At 47.7% G+C, this 16,634-nt stretch overlaps 1 long non-coding RNA gene across 1 annotated transcript in view; it reads left to right on the top strand.

The window, feature by feature from the left end:
• The first annotated feature begins 454 nt into the window (after nt 1-454).
• Nucleotides 455-16,634, top strand: part of LOC144149491 (uncharacterized) — a 37,437-nt gene continuing 21,257 nt past the window's right edge. The window contains exon 1 of the long non-coding RNA XR_013318323.1: nt 455-606. This is a non-coding gene — a long non-coding RNA (uncharacterized LOC144149491). The remainder of the gene's footprint in view (nt 607-16,634) is intronic.

Here is a 16,634-nt window from a genome sequence, read left to right as displayed (position 1 = left end):
CCTGCCTGTCCCCTGTAAAAGAACAATGGAACGCCACCGTTAAGGGCAGGGCTTTGTGGACCTGGTTATTCACGTTCATAACAGAACGTACTGTTTTTGAGACTTTCATGCGCATCTTATTGAGATTCGTCTAGCTTTTCCATAAATGTAAACAAATAAAACCAGCTGAAATCACCACAATAGGTCCCGATTGAGGGTATTACTGGCTGCAGAAAATAGCAAGTTGGGAACAAAGCACAACTGCCGCAAACGTACAACAAGCTACCACAGCTGCTTGTTTTTCAGTTACCGCTCAAAAATATTTATCCTGTGTTTTGAGACCCAGACAATAGGGATAACAATGAAATTGAGGCTCACTGTTTACACGTGTATCGCATCATTCCATATGACAAAAAAGAAAGGCAAGCTCGCAAGGGGCTATAAAGAAGCAGTTTCCCATTCTGACGAATGGCACGCTATTGCACTATACTGTTCAAGAAGCACCGAGATTTTACCATAGTGCAGATCTAGCCCAAATTGATTGTTTTCGCACTAGGGCAGACAAAAATTTTGAAGAATGCAGAATGCCATATTTGTTGCACTTCTCCTGACCGTGTTTATTTCAAGGTAAGAATGCACCTGTAGAACGCGTTTCCAAGAAATCTACGGCTCTTGTTCTGGGTGCTCAAGGAAGAAAGACAAGTAGAGAGGTAGCGCTTGACTTAAAGAACTTATGCGTAACCAATGTTTCCCTGCCTCGCCTATAGTGGCCACAGTTTTTCTCCTGTAGGTCGTTTTTATTACTGTATGCTGGAACAAGATGCATCAAATCGGTTTAAATGACAGGTGGAAAAAATGTCAACTATATTTAAATTACACTTTATCAACTTCAGTGCAAAGAAACAGAATTACGTAGACAGCGGAGAACACATTTTACAGACCATGAGGAGTAGTGGAACGTGCCAGGGGTGTATATATACTTCGAACATCATTTGCCTGCTATTTTTATTGTGTATTTATGCAAATACCTACATCGCCCTTAAAGGCATTAGTGTAGGGACGAGGGGAAGCAAAAAAATACAAATGTACGAATGCGCTTATCAAACAATGGAACAGATGGTTTTTTTTAAACAATATTATATCAAAGGAGGGGGATTACGGATTGAATGTTTGAAAAACAGCATTTCACAACAGGAATATATTAAAAAAGCATATACAGGCAACAACCACCTTGCAAGGGTTAACGATGTGTAGGCCTGGCAGACAAAATGGCGGGACGTTACGTAAACATAAAATTTTGCAAATGCTTTCTAAAACAATGCGGGGGAGCACAGACCATTTCTTCTGGCAAAGCGTTCAAGTCATGTATTGTTCCGGGAAAGAAAGCCTGCTTAAATATGTTAATACTCAAGATATACTCGCGAATCTTCAAACAATGATCGGTGCGCAGGGGACACGTACGTTGCTAGTTTTAGGTATGTTTTCTTGTTACTACCAGTTCTCGAGCGGAATATATTAAAAATAACGAGAGTCTTTGGTATATGAGGTCTTTCTTCGAGTAGAGGCCATTCCAATCATTTGCAAATGTCAGCTCATCGTTTAGAGAAATCATAGTCGCCTGTTTGGAAGCGGGTGTCGCGAGCCTGTATTTTTTCGAGTGCATCAACGATTGTGTTTGGGAAGGTGCCCCAGACAGTGCAAACATATTCCAAAATAAGGTGCAGATTTGCCACATACACAGTCTCCTTGAACCTAGCCGGAGCTTGCCTAAAATTGCGTCTTAAGAAATTAAGGACGCGGCTCGCTTTTATTATCAAATTATTCACGTGATGGTTCAAGGATAGGTACTGGAGAATACGATTCCGATGTATGTACATTCTGTGGCTACCAGCTAACATGCTTCCCCCATGTAACACTGGCCGAGGTTCAGCAGTATCGCGTAGCTACTGGAGAGCAGTGCTGCGCAAGCGCGGAACGTGGCGGCCAGGTCCACTTGATGATCATGCGAGGAGTGGCCGGGTGTTGAACAGATAGCTCGTGCGTCACAGCAACACCATCCTGAGCAAGCGCGGCACGTGGCGGCCCGTTCCACTTGATGATCGTGCAAGGGGTGGCGGGGTGCGGAACGGATGGCTCGTGCGCCGCAGCAACACGGCTGTGCGCCTGTGGAACCAGGTTAGCTCTGGGACGATTGCTGACGCTGCGCCGGAGTTGCTGGATAAATATGCATGTTTGACATAATACGTAATTACGTATATCATATGCGTGGTATTAAAGCAGCAGTAAGCATAATAATCGAGGTAATCCTAAACAACCAGAACAGCTGAGAATAACCGGCTGAACCGTAACTTAACCTATGTATATCCTGGCATAGCCGAGCTAAGCCACTGCTAATTTTTGTTAGTGAACCTTACCAGATTACATTTGGTCAGATTTAGCGTCATACCCCACGACTAACACATAGAAATAACGGAGTTAAGATTGTGTTGGAACAACTAAGCGTCTGCTAGGCAGGTTATATCACGACAGATGCAGCCGTCATCGGCGTACAATCTAGTAGGACTACAAGGGCGGTTTACAAGATCATTATTAGGCATTCAAAAAAGGAGTGGGCCTAAAAACGAATCCCTGCGGTACACCGGACATTACACAAATACTTGAAGAACTCAGGCCTTCAAACACCACAGACTGTTTTCTCTCGAAAAGACAGGCATCCGGCCACTTCAGGACTTCCGTCGGCATGTTGATAACAGATAGCCTGCGTACGAACAAGGAATGTGGAACGGAATCAAAAACTTTGCGAACATTTAGAAATATACAAACAGCCCGAGTGCTTGGGTAATGTAAGTAGCGATTTCATGCCCAAATTCAAGCTGCGTGTCGCACGTGAAGCCCGCCCTAAAACCATGTTGCATTGTGAAAAAAAATTACTGTTTTGTAGATGCGTCATTATGTTTGTATAAATTATGTGTTCAACTATTTTAGAGCAAGCGCTTTTTAGCGAGATAGGTCTGTAGTTAGAAAACGTTTTGTCACCACGTTTAAATATCGGATCTACATTTGAATTCTACCAATCATTGGGCAGAACACCTAGTCGAAGTGATGTTTGGAACATGAGGGTCAGAAAAGAGGGTATGGACACTGCACAATGCTTTAAAGTAAAATTTGATATGCCGTCTGGACCAGAAACTGAATTCACATTGATTGATTGATTGATTGATTGATCGATTGATTGATTGATTGATTGATTGATTGATTGATTGATTGATTGATTGCATGGTTTAACGCGCCGACGAAACGCAGGCGATGAGGTGTGCCGTAGTTGGGGGCTCCGGATTAATTTTTACCGCCTTAATTTTTACCACCTTAATTAATTTTTACCATCAAAAAAGCGGCCGCCGCTGCCGGGAATCGAACCCACGAGCTCGTGTTGAGCAGTGCAACGCCTTAGCCACACGGCTCAATACAAGAGAGATGTATTGCGCAGTACCGGCCTCGTGAACTGCTATTCTACATCGGGCAAATTAAAGTCTCCATCCTGACTTACGTAACTTTTTTGCTAACCTAATAACGTGTTACTCCGATTCAACAGAGGTTGAGGAGCTGAAAGGAGCCCACGGCAAGCCAGACACCTTTTTCCAGCAGTATCTTGCACCAGACAGTTTCGAAAGATTCTGTCTCCATGTACTCAGGTTGGCTTACTATGCTATCATGAACAATAATTAACACGCCAACAGCGCGGGAATCGCGATCCCTTCTGTTCAGAGAGTAATTAGAAGGGAACATTTTGCGGTACATTATGGTGCTGTTGAGCCAGGATTCCGTTCCAGTAATGACATGTGGCTTCAAAATTTCAAGTAGAGAGCTGAATTCGGTGATATTAGTCGTGAGGCTGCCGCAGTTAACGACACCACAAACAAGGTAATGTTTACCTAACGACCCCTGCCTGAGGAATGAATTGTCTGACGTGGCTGCGGACAACACGGGTTCACAGCATCCTTTGCGCGGTTTACAAAAGTTTCCTTACCCATCTTTAGTTTATTAAACTGTAATTTGTAATCCCCTCCCTGTTCTCGGCAAAGCAAAGCAGCTTGTGCATTTCCCGCCTAAACTTAGCCGAAAACTCCTCGCTTATTTCAAACGTCGTTCCTTTTAGTTTAGCGGCCACTGTAAACACTTTTTACTTGTCTTTTAAACATAGAAACTTCACAATTAGGGGCCTTTCTTTTGTAGCAGTGAAACGTCCTAGTCGTTGAGCCCTTTCAATAGCGGCAAAATCGACTGAAACATTTAGTCATTCTGAGCAAAACGCAACAACACTAGACTCAGGTTCGGCCCAAGTTTAATTTGTGTCATCTTTTTAGCCACAACCTTTAAATTATTCCATTTTAGCGTGTTTTCCTGGTCCTCATTGCGGTTGTCTAGTCTTGAGCACGCAACATAGAGAGAGAGAGAGTGTGTGGGGTCATGTACCCGTAGGTAGGGACATGTTTAGGATTGTTTGGTTCTTGTGACTAATCCGTGGTTTATATGAAGCATGTTGAAAAGGGCTTTCGCTCTTTCTTGAATGACCCATTTGCAGGGGTGGTTTTTGGAACCAAAACAAGAGTGTCAAATTTTTTCCGGGGTCGGTCGGTCGAGAGGGATCTAGTTAAGTATAGATCATGGGCGAAAAGAATGCGGGCCGAATGAAAATGTAATCTCATTCGCTCCTGATATAAATACTTGGAGTAATGTAAATAGGGTAAATAAAACTGATATCCAGCAACAAAGGCAGTCCTAATCGCTCACCTGCTTCAAGCATCGGACGTCGGTCATTGTAGCGAGTCGAGATTGTCCTCTCGGCTGGAACATCAAAAGAACCTCACTATTTCATCTTCATCGTTCACCAAGAATACGGAGAGGCGAAATGTAACTCTGGGATCTTGGACAATGGTTGTCCGATGCTTGCGAAGAAGGAGGTGATTGGTTGACTGTTTTGTGGAAAGTGAGACGCCGGCGGTATGCTTGTTGGGAGATTTTGGTGCCCGCTTTATGTTTCTCAGGGCACTCTAACCAGGTGCTGGAATGGAAGCACTTGCAGTCGCGGATTGTGACGTTGCAATCATGCTCTTGGCTGGGCAGAAGCTTCGTAAAATCTTGAAACAATTTGGCTTAGCTCCGTAGAAGGGGGCAAAGTGCGCAGATCTTTGCGGTGACATATGTAATGGCAACGTTGGCAGGATTGAGCTTTCGGGCTTCCTGGGTGGCATCCATATGAGCCCTGGCGGTAGAGGACGTAGCGCGGGATGAACAAGTATCTTTCAAAAGTGATCAACGCTGTTTAGAAGCTGCCCATCATTTGGGCCTTGACGGCAGCCCCGGTGTAGACGAGATGGCAGTGTAGTGCTTGTGGGGAGGCCCCAGCTAAGACGCCGTGTGGGCACCCTGGTAGAAGACTGTGGGAGGCACTTCGTACGTCGTTGCAGACTTGCGTTGAAGCAAGGAGAAAGGAGCGAATGGCTAGGAGGTTCTGTTGAGGTGATGGGAGGAAAGTTTTGACGGCAAATAAATTTTGCAGTGCCCTCGCTTGGAGAATCGAGTGGGTAATTTCCATTGAGGTAAGGCGGCGACAGCCGGGAAGGCATGAATGAGTTCAGCGTTTTGATACTCGCAACGTAGATGTTTGAAGGACGTATTATATATGTTGCGAGGTCTTGGTTGCGTCAGCGGGAGTTTTTAAATGGTTTGCCCGTGAGAATCGGTCTGGGAACTGTGGATAGTACCTGTTGCGGGAAGGCGGATTGATCAAAGAAGGGGCACGCTACAATTGCACGGCAGCCGTTTTCGCCGCCGAAGAGCCAGTTAGGACTACCTGGCAGTGCCAGCTTGACCGATGTATACGAAAAACAGGCGCTTACCGGAGGCTGAAAATTTTGACTGGAGAATGGCCGCGTCTTTCGGGGTCGGTGGCCTCGTCATTATTGTTGCACAGGGATGTAGTTATAGCTGTAGAAAGAAAAACTACATGAGAGCCTAGCGGAGGAGCGACCATCGGCGTTTCACAAGGTAGAAAGGGCTAAGGCAACGCAAGATAGAAATGGTTCGAAAATAAAGGATAGGTCTTCATTAGAGAGAAAAGTTGCGTTAAGTAAAATATTATTGAAGTCGGGGATGAGGTTAGAGTACGAAATGCGGCCGGGTTCCCGTTTTTAGGACCCAAAAGCTTCTACACCAGCCCAGGCCTATCTGTCAGCTTGTGGTGGTCTTTCAAGGCATCGCTGGCCAGGGTGTCCTCCCATGTGTCATGAGGTGTCGCTCCGACAAACAAAAAGAGGCCAATCCACCGACTTCTACTGGTGTACCCCCAAAAAGACGCAAGTTCCGAGGCAGAATACGAGAAGGGCTGCTAGGTCTGGGAGGCAGCAAGATGGCCATCCTCGTGGTGTAGGGCCGAGGACAGTCGGCAGCTCTGCCGTCTGGGCCACCATTCCGGCTGTGAACGAGACGACGGCCATCTATTGAGGCATAGTCCCGATGAATGCCTCGGACGATACCGCAAGAAGCTGGGGCACCCGGCGAGTGAGCGGTGTTCCAGTGGCATGGAGTGCGGGTGATGAGGCCTCAGTGCGGAGCAGGCCAAGGTTCTTTCCTCCAGCCGCTAGGCACCGGCCATCATCCTGTTCCTGGCCAGTGGGTCAAACCCTCTTCATATAACTACGGTAACCTGCTCCGTTGGTCCGTCATTACTCATCGTCGGCTACAGAGAAATGCTCTACGATTCAGCACTTCAAGACGGTCTCGCATCTATGATGATCGCAAGAGTATGACTTCTGCTTTTTAAATTTGTACACTATCGCCCGTCCTTGTGTGTGTTTCCGTAGCTAGTTCGTCTGTGTGCTGAAGTGCTCATTCTCGCTTTGTACTTTATCCAGTTAATATATGTGTTATGTGTGCGTTTGCGAGAGCGTAGTCTGGGTTCGTGACTCTACGTGGTCAGGCCCAACATTAATTACAACCTGTATTGGCGAACCTGCGAGGATCCGCATTTATCCGTCTATATATAGGAGCCTTGGTATTGTTTCTGTTCGCCTTCCACCGCTAATTCAAAATATATACAGCCGGATAGGAAAAAAATAATGAAGCATGGGCAAGAGCTATGACTGCCTGGTACAGAGCGTCAAAATTATATCGACACCTGAGCACGTGAAGCTCAGGGCAGAGCTACTTCTGAAGAGAGAGGCCAGGGAACTTGGTACTGATGTAGAAATACGTTACGAGGGCAGTGCGGAAGCAGAAATGATCTTGCGACAAAGTCAGCAGGACAATGCTGAAAGAGACAGAAAGGCCCTCAGGGAATTTTAGATGCAAAAGAACGAGCAGGAAAAAGAAATCACAGCACTCAAAAACGACTTCGTGCTTTAGTGTCGAGTACACGTATTCCGATACCTAATGGCCTATTTGAGGACCACGAGAAAGGGGAGTCCGCTAAAGCATGGGACGTGGCTCAGGAAACAGATTCTGACGAAAGGGAACCTCAGTAGAACAGGTCGGTGTTCCCAGTGGAAGTTGTATGTCACGAAGCAAAACGTCATCTGCGACCCAAAGACTCAGTAGAAGATAAAAACAGGCTACTGCCTCAAAAGACGAGTGGGTTCCATCTTACTAGCGCTCGTAATGCTGGAAACATCCATTTAGCAGAGATTCTTTGTGAGTGTAAGACTGATAGTGTGAAACAATCTGATGTCAAAGCAGAACAATGTTCACTTCATGGTAGACATTACACAAAATGCGAGCCTAGGGACGAGGGCATGCCAGGATTTCAGGCTGAAGAACCTCAGCATTCCCCAACCGCGGTTAATTATAACAGAAAAGATGTCAAATCCATCCATACCAAATTCTCTCGTACCTCTTGTACTAATGGTCCTGTGCGGCAAACGTTTCTACGAAAAAGGAGAAAATATAGAATGGGGAAGAGACAGATGTCCGTTCGTGGGAGCAATAGCAGCCTGCGCCAGCTGACAGTGCGTAGTAGGCTTTGTAGCCACCCCAAGGCACAGCACTTAGAAAAGCTCAGGCAGAAAACTGTATACAAAGCCGTCCACAGCGCCACACAAACTTGGCGATGCTCATAGCTTCTATTGAACCAGTCCAGAAAGGTAAGTGATGGTGTCCGCGGCAGCGCGCGAAATGCAACGTAGTTGAAAATGCTCCTGTAAGGAATTAGCGTAAGCGAAAGAAACGCAGACAAGAACTCCGGGGAAACCATCTAAAGTGGAAAATAAATGTTTTTTCCGACTTTTGCGACAGGTGCAATCCCTTACGTTGCTGAAGACTTGAACCCGAACGCTCTTTAAGAAGGCGCCGGAACCGATACCGTAGCGTTTTCCACTATGAGGGTTTCTGCTGCCCAAACGAAAGCGGCACTGTAGTACACCTCGAACAGCCGTTTGCTTTCCCGTAAGTCTCACGCGTATACTGGAAATATTTTAGTAAGCCTTTACACACAGACAGGAAACCCCCTTAGTGGTTTCGCCTACTCTAGATGCGTTTTTTATTGTGGTGCCCATAGGACATTTCCTGTTTTAGGACAATATATTATCGAACTGATCAAAAAAGAGTTATATTTCGGGAACTGGTCTGGTGAACATTTGCAAACATTCCCTGACTGGCAGTACTGTGCATTTGTAACTTCCCTTTTTGGACTCATTTTTGAACTTTGCACTTATGTCCTCTCACAACAAAGACTAGTTCTCCGACTGCGACATTTCGAATAGTTCTCCGGAAAACTTTCTTAAGACCGGGATATTGTGATCAGGTGTCACTGCAAGAAATAAAGAGAGGCCAATCCATCAAATTCTACTGGGGTACCCCAAAAAGGACGGAAGTTTCGATGAAGACGAGAGGAGCTGTTTGGTCAGGGAGGCAGCAAGACGGCCACCCTCGTGGTGTAGACCCGAGGACCGTCACCGGTTCTCCCGTATGAGGTACCACCCGGGCTGTCAACGAGACGACGGCTATCCGTCGACGTGCAGTCCTGACGAATATCTCGGACGCTACCACAAGAAGCTGGTGCGCCCGCAAGTGAGCGGTGTTCCGGGAGCTTTGAGCGCGGGCAGCGAGGTGCCACTGCTGAGCAGGCCTAAGCTCTTCCCTCCCTCCGCTAGCCATGGGGCACCATCCCGTTCCTGGCCAGTGGGGCAACCCGTCTTCAAATACCCACGGTAACCTGCTCCGTTAGCCCATCGCTACACATCGGCGACTACAGAGAAGTGCCTCTACGATTCATCACTTCAATACGGTCTCGCCTCTAGGATCGTCGGAAGAGTATGACTCGTGCTTTTTACCTTTATCCACTATCGTCCGTCCTTGAGCCTGTTTCCGCATCTAGTTCCTCTGTGTGCTTAAATACCCATGCTTGCTTTATAGATTATTCAGCTAATAAAATCCGCCGCGTATCTGATCCTATCATTGCAAATGTCGGCGAATGACCATAGTCGACTGGCGTCGCTGCCATGTAAAGGCCTCCATTCTCTTTCCCACTCAACTATCATGCTGTTCCTTTGCCATCTCGTTCCAGCCAAGACAACACGCTAGAGGTCTGCTCAAGTCCATTTAAATTGACCGTCTTTTTTTGCTCTAAGTCGGGTGCCTTGATGCTAGCGCTGCCATACGGCGGAGACGCTCCTGAATTGAGGTACCCTACTACAACAATTTTATAACCACGATTCTCTAATGCGCAAGCGTTCCAAGCGGAACGCTCGCGCGGAGCGTTCCAAGCGGAAAATTTCGTTGCTATTGCCCTTTGACTTCTTATATGGCGTCAGGAGGTAGCGGTGGCAACTGCAGCGCGGTTTTCTGCCGTTGATGTATTATTCGATTAGCTATATCAAAAACCAAGCATTCATGAATTTTTAAATAAAGGAAGAGTGTAAATACCTTTTGTATATTGATTTTCTGCCTGATATTGGTGTAATATCTTGATTGTGTCCAATGATGTTCACAAGTATGAACACTGAAACCGGACATACACGTTTAGATTTGGCGGTGAGTATATAAGAATATTGCGCAAATTTCATTTTAGTCTGCCCGGCTGGCTTAATCGAGTCACAAACAGACAGAAGACCGAAATTTCTGCGTTTAGGTTACACAAAATTTACCATCGTCTTTATAACTTATTCTCTAGGCGTTTGCGAGAACGTCCGGCGGTCTCGCAAACGCGGTCCGGCCCGATGTTCATTACACCTTGTTCAAGAAGAATGAGGTGTCTTCCTCCTTGTCTGTCAAAAAACTGGACAGTTCAATACGTTAAAGACAGTGGCTTTTCCATTACATTCAAAAGAGTGTATAAGTAAAAGTAAACTGCTGCTCTTAATGATGATCATACCCATACTATCAACAGTTAAATTGTCTAAGGTACCCGTATGCAAAACGCAGAAAAAAAGTACCAAACAGCAAAGCTGAACCTTTTATGACGAGAACTCTGCCTGATAGCGGGCTTAGCATGCTACTCCTCACATGAGAGCTGCGAAAATGAAAGCAAGCGAAAACAGAAAAACTCATAGAAGCACTAACAAACGCAAATATGCACACAGAAGCTCACAAAGGCAAGAACACACATACGGCACACGCGCTATACTAAAGTTAAAGCAAACGTACACAATTTCGTTCAGCCCGGACTCTCAAAGAAATGACACTAAGGCCCTTGAATTCCGTGTTGCCGAGGCAGTTGAGTTCCATGGACTAATGACTTCGCAATGCTTCAGTGGTGCATCAGCACACAGTCCCAAAGTTGCCTTCAATGTTAGCCGTGGGGTGTAATAACGGGCACACACAAAGCGTACATGTCATATGTCTTCACAAAGACTGTAAGCATGAGAGTGAGATGAGGCAACTCGGCGCGTCTTGTGCAAGCAGTGCCTGTTAAAAGCGACGTTGAGGAGAATGAGGTGAGCAATCGCTTCGTCGTGCTTTCCCAACCCACACGCCATTCGGAGACTGCAGGCGCAATCAATACTGTGCAATGGTTTATAATGATTTGTTCCGTCCGTCTATAGTAAGAGTTGTAACTGCCGTGCCACAGAGTACGCAAGTGTCGCGGCGTCACGTCGAGAGAAAATATTTGGGACGATGATGTCAGATTAGATGCAGTCCGCGCTAGCTGTTTCGTCGGCCACCCCATTCCCATTCACCCCACGCTTTCCAGGTGGCCTCCATTGCCCAACGTCGTGAAGTAAGCTGGCAGCTTGTGTACCAGTTGTTTTTGTTTAGAAATGAGGCTAGGTATTGAAGCGCCGCCTGTGAATTTCCAAACACTCCCCGCAAAGAAGCTTCTTGGCCGGTGACGTATTGAAAACCAGACCGTAAAGCAGCAAGTTCTGAGGTCGTCGACGTTATTTTTTGGTTTACCTTGCCCACAATTGTGATCCGCGTCGATAGAATTCATATTGCAATCATAGATGAGGCGTCCCGCACCGATGCATTGGTGGAAATATGCGTTTAAACATGCTGTTAGCGGATGCAACGCAGGCGAGGAGGTGCGCCGTAGCGGATGGCTACGAAGCAATTTTGACACTTGGGGATCTTTAACGTGCTCCGAAATCTTGTACACACGGGCGTTTTGACTTTTTGCCTCCATCAAAAAAGCGGCCACCGCAACCGAGAATGGAACCCGCGTCCTCGTGCTCAGCAAGGGGGTAGAGCGTCTTGTACCTCTAAGGCTGAATGGGTGTCCAGGAGCCCTACTCGTGAGCCGCAGATGTGCGCTAAGCTGATAGTCTTTGATCAGTACACTGGGTGAAAGTACCTAGACTCCGGACTGGCCCCTATCGTAGGTGTTGTCTTCGGACGGCAAAGAAAAATCCACAGAGCACGGGCCTGCGTACCTTCTACCAGCCTTGTATAGGTCTTGGACAGGGGGCTGAGTGCTGGGAGGCTGTATTGGAGTAGTTTTTTGCCACGTGCTGTGTGAGGATGTAGGAGGGGTCCAACAGAGCAGCCTCCTGATCTGCTGCTCAGCATGCGTAACACCTGACCAAAGGAGCTCAGGCTCTCCTCCAGGAGATGGACGATTGTGAACCACATCGTCGACCTATCAAGTGTTCCCCCAAGGAATCGGTGTGACTCGACAAAGGATATAAGCACCCCTGCCGTTGAAAGGTGATAGCAGGAGACATCACGCTTTGTAAGTGCTATTGCCGCAAATTTTCTAGCCAAGATCTAGAGGCCGCATGCTGACAAGAAGTCTGCTCATCGATTGATGTTTTTTTTTGGAGGCGAGCTTGTTAACTTGCCTGTTGCGGCCAGATCCACAGATGCAGACATTATCGGCATTAGCAATATTTCAGCAGTGCATGGGGTGCACTTCTCACTTCTAATGTGGCAAATGTTAAAGAGGGTTGGGCGTAAAATACCACCGTGTGGGGTGGCATTCTACGCATAAAATTGTGAGAGGCTGTTTTGGCGTCGTTAGTGAACACAAAGACTGATCTTTCGAAGGGGAAATTGGATATCGATGTATACACGAGACCTCCGAAGCTAACCGTTACCATTAGAGATCTTATTACCTCAGGTTCCGCACAATCAAGGGCTGCTCTAATGTCAATGAACACTGCTAGACTCCTACGCTGCGCTGTAGCACTTTTTACGTCGTTTACAAGGGCAATCACGTTGTCCATACTATTGCGACACTGTCTCAATCCAGACATCTGTTGGGCATACACGTTACGGTTTGTCAAGTCCCTGTCTCGTCAAGCCAAGGCCATTTCCTCCATCCGCTTCCCCACGCAACTCAGCAGCACAATGAGCCGCGAAGGCGCAGTTTCCGTAGGAATTTCTCCGAGTTGGAGTACAGGAGCAATGCCACCACGCTTCTAGCCTTGTTCTAGGCAACCTGTTTCCCAGCTGTGGTTGCATGTGCCGAGTGAGTATGAAACTTCCAGCTTTGTCTCAAAGTGCGACAAAGCTGCACAAAAATTCGAAAATTACTACGGCAGGCCTTATTATCTAGCCACAGTTGAACTATTTCTAAAGCACTCACTTCTCGAGGAAAATCAAATAAACCACTACAAATTACTTCAGTACATTACGGACAACAATTTATTTAATACTTCCAATTCTCTAACTGCCACATAATAAACCTCGCGCAGACGACATCGCCAAATGCCTTCTACAAGAGCAAATTACGGCCGGCACCACACGGATTATCAAATCCCTTCGTCATTGAACGAGGTTCAGAAAGATACTATTTTCGCCAACGGTTGGCAAATACACGGATTAATAATGTCCTGTTAGAGCAGTTAATTGCATGTAGCTAAAATTCACTGAAGCATCAAATAAATTGTAGGTGCGAAATTGCAGATATCTATGCTGTAATACGTCTGTTTCGAGTGTATCTGGTTGCCCGTTCACTCCTTGGACTGCACTGAAAAACGTGCGAGTGTTGTGAAACATCCTGAGCGAAAATCTTGTTCTGCATTATTTCGTTTGGTGCAAACTAGTCACACATTGAGCGTTTGAAGAGCATGACGGCAAATGTATTCTCTGCAGTTTTTTGTTATTTTTTGTTTGGATTTTTTTCTTTTGTTTTTGGTTTTTGTACACACGAGGGAAAGTGTGCAATATAATATACTGTGCCCGCATGGTACCTGCACCAGGAGCAGGGGTCCTAGTCATGCTTCAGGCCTTTAGCCTCTGCTCCTTTTTCTGTATAGAAAGAAACAATAAAGAAAGAAAGAAAGCTTATGCCATCTGGACCTAGGTGCAAAAGCCTTTTTTACGGAAGTCAAGGAAACAAGTAGTTCTGCCATTGTGAACGACTTGTCTATAAAGGTCATATTTTCAGAGGGCCAAGAGACCAGCTGTCAGGCTGGCAGGAAGGACTGGAGCGGAAGAGGAGGTGACTTTTGCGTAGAAATCTTCAGCGACGTCTAGGTCACGAGAGTTCTGCCGCAGAGCAATAGAGTAGAAAGGGAGCAGCGCTGCAGGCGCGGTCCGTAGACTAGGCACTTTGCTCCAAATCCCCTTGGGAGGTTTTCGCGGGTCTAATTTTGAGCGGAACGGCTGCCGTTTCCTCTGAGCCAATGTCTTAATATGTGGTGTACGTGCGTTTTGGTGCGTGTAACGACTCGTATATCTTCAGATGTTCATATTTTATCAGTACACCTTTTAACACTGCTACGCAACGCGTTGAGCCTCTGGTTCTCCGCAGCCGCCACAGAGAACCTCGAGGGTACCCGGAAAAATGTACTAAAGGAACCTCTCGCTCATATCATAGCCTCTATAAGGTCGCTGCGATATGCGATATTCCCATCGAGTTCCTCAGTGAGAGCAGACTATAGTGACCACACCGGGCAACAAATTTCTCGGTTGAATGGCTCTCCATATAGACAATCCAGTAAGATATATGAAAGGAGGTGATATATGATTCAGAAGTGAGTGCATCACGCTGTTACGCTAGGATCGTGCAGAACCCAATGAGAAGAATGCCGGACGCACACACAGGACGGAATGTATTTACAACATATTTAGCCACTCAAGGAGATGAAGGTCACTCAAAAAAAGAAATGTTCGCAAAACGGGTTCGGTTAGCTTACCACGGTAGTGGCTGTCGCTAGACCCGCAAAACAGTTGCGTTGAGCACGGCTCACAGGTATGTCTCGTTGGGGCGAAGTGGTCGTCGAGGGTGAGGCTCGCTAACTTGGCCGGCCGCTTCACGGACAGGTCACCAACGAGCTGGTGTGGGACACTCCGGAACACCTCCGCGACCAAGCACACCAGGCCCGGAAGCCGTGGCCAGGACTTAGCAACCCGGCGGTCCGAGCAGGAGCATGGAGCCGCTGACACACCACGAACGTCGGCCTCGCAGCAGCAGGAACCCTGGCTCGAGCCGGAACGTGACGACGCGGCAGAGCCTTGCGATCACTCGTGCCCGAGCCGCACCCAGACGGAAGCTCGCATGGTCACCGATGGCGACGGTCTCGTAGCGGACGGCACGTCGACCGGACGTCTGACGTGGGAATGCCCAGTCCAACCGTGCCCTGTCTCGGTCGCCCTGCACTTCTCGGGTTCGCAGCGCTTGCTCGCACCACGCCCTCGTCTTCTTCTTCTTCGTGGCGTCTTTTTCCCAGCGGCCACTTGGTGTCTCCCGCGATGTGAAATCTTCTTTCACGACTTTCACCGTGCCCCCTCCGAGCCACTCATCACATCACCCCCACCTTAAGAAAGTTGTTAGGGGACCAAACAACTATTCTACTAATCCCTAGGCAGGGCAAAAAAAAGTGGCACTGATAACAATGCAATCACGGGCAGGATGCCGTCACTTAACAATAAACTACGATGAACGACGTTATGTCACCGTCAAGTTACACACGCGCCCACACAACACGACACTGCTGGACGCCTGTTCACTTGCGAGAAACTTTGTGTCGTCGGCTTCTCTGGTAGGTGCATGGAGTATGCCACCAGAAACAAGGTTGCGTATCCAGGTGTCGGAGTCTAGATTGTGTATCGTGCCTGCTTGCATCACCTCCTGGGTTGTCGCAAGTTGCGGCATTGGGAGCGTTGAGCAGAAATGCCGCAGCAACTTGCGGTTCAGGCGTTTTCCGGTTGCAGACGTTGCATGATCGCACGAAACGCTTCACATCTCGTCCCAAATCCGGCCAGTAGAATTCTTCTAAAATCCGATAAGTCGTTTTCCAGATGCCGGCGTGTCGAGGCATGAGGCGCTCATGCGCGGCTCGAAGGACTGACTCTCTGAAGGTCTGGGGCATCACTATTTGCTTGAACTCATTTCCATTTGAAAGGCGACAGACCCGATACAAGAGGTCCTCACTTTCGAGGAAAGTGTAGTGGTGGCCTCTTGCAGAGCGAGACTCCTTTCCAACTTTCCGGTAAATAGACCTCAAAGTGGGGTCTTCGTGCTGTTCCTGGGCTAGTTTTACACGGTTGAGGTTAGGCTGCCGGAGGAGTGGTGCTCTTAAGCGTATGTCCTGCAGGGCTTCAGCGCTTGCCACGGCGGAAAACAGGTAGTGCGGTTCCGAAGGCAGCGTTCGCCCTAGGCTGCTCGTACCCGTTTCACTGTCGCCAATAACTCCGTACTCCCACTCAAGATCTGGATCGTGAGGTTCCCTTACGCCTGGAATGTTGCCAAGAACCAGGTCGTAAAGGGGACAGGCCATGCAGGCAGCGCTAATCTCTCCTACAAAATACGGCGTCTGTACTTGGATTTTCTCCTCCGGTAGTTCCTTAGCGGTCCCGTCTAGAAGGACAACACGGCGTGTCTTCCCAGTAAAACAGTCTTCGTCGACCAGATCACGGCGGACGATGGCGGTGTTGCTCCCGGTGTCTCTGAGGACTCTAGCGGCTTTACCGAGCACTCGTCCTGGAACCACTGGCAGCCCCTTTACCAGAAAAGGTGAATTCCTGTCGCTGACGTCCTTAGAGTTGGGACCACTTGCTCTCGCGTCCGACGACTGGGCTTTGTAGGACTTGGTTTTGGCGAACCTCCTTGGAGGCTCGTAAATGACACACGCAGCTACCGTGTCTTTGCCTCCCGATCCACCTCGACAGTTACCGGCACTATGACCTGATCTGCCACACTGAGAACAGGTGGTGTTTCCTCTGGCCACAGTGGGACAGTCCTGTGCGCGGTGTCCGGGTCGATCACATAGAAAGCA

Source organism: Haemaphysalis longicornis, unplaced genomic scaffold, assembly GCF_048455015.1.
Source record: "Haemaphysalis longicornis isolate Haplotype H1 unplaced genomic scaffold, Haemaphysalis longicornis Haplotype H1 scaffold_8, whole genome shotgun sequence".
In the NCBI taxonomy this organism is placed as follows: domain Eukaryota; kingdom Metazoa; phylum Arthropoda; class Arachnida; order Ixodida; family Ixodidae; genus Haemaphysalis; species Haemaphysalis longicornis.
The sequence above is the reverse complement of the archived record's forward strand: the minus strand, read 5'-3'. Positions and strand labels throughout refer to the sequence as shown.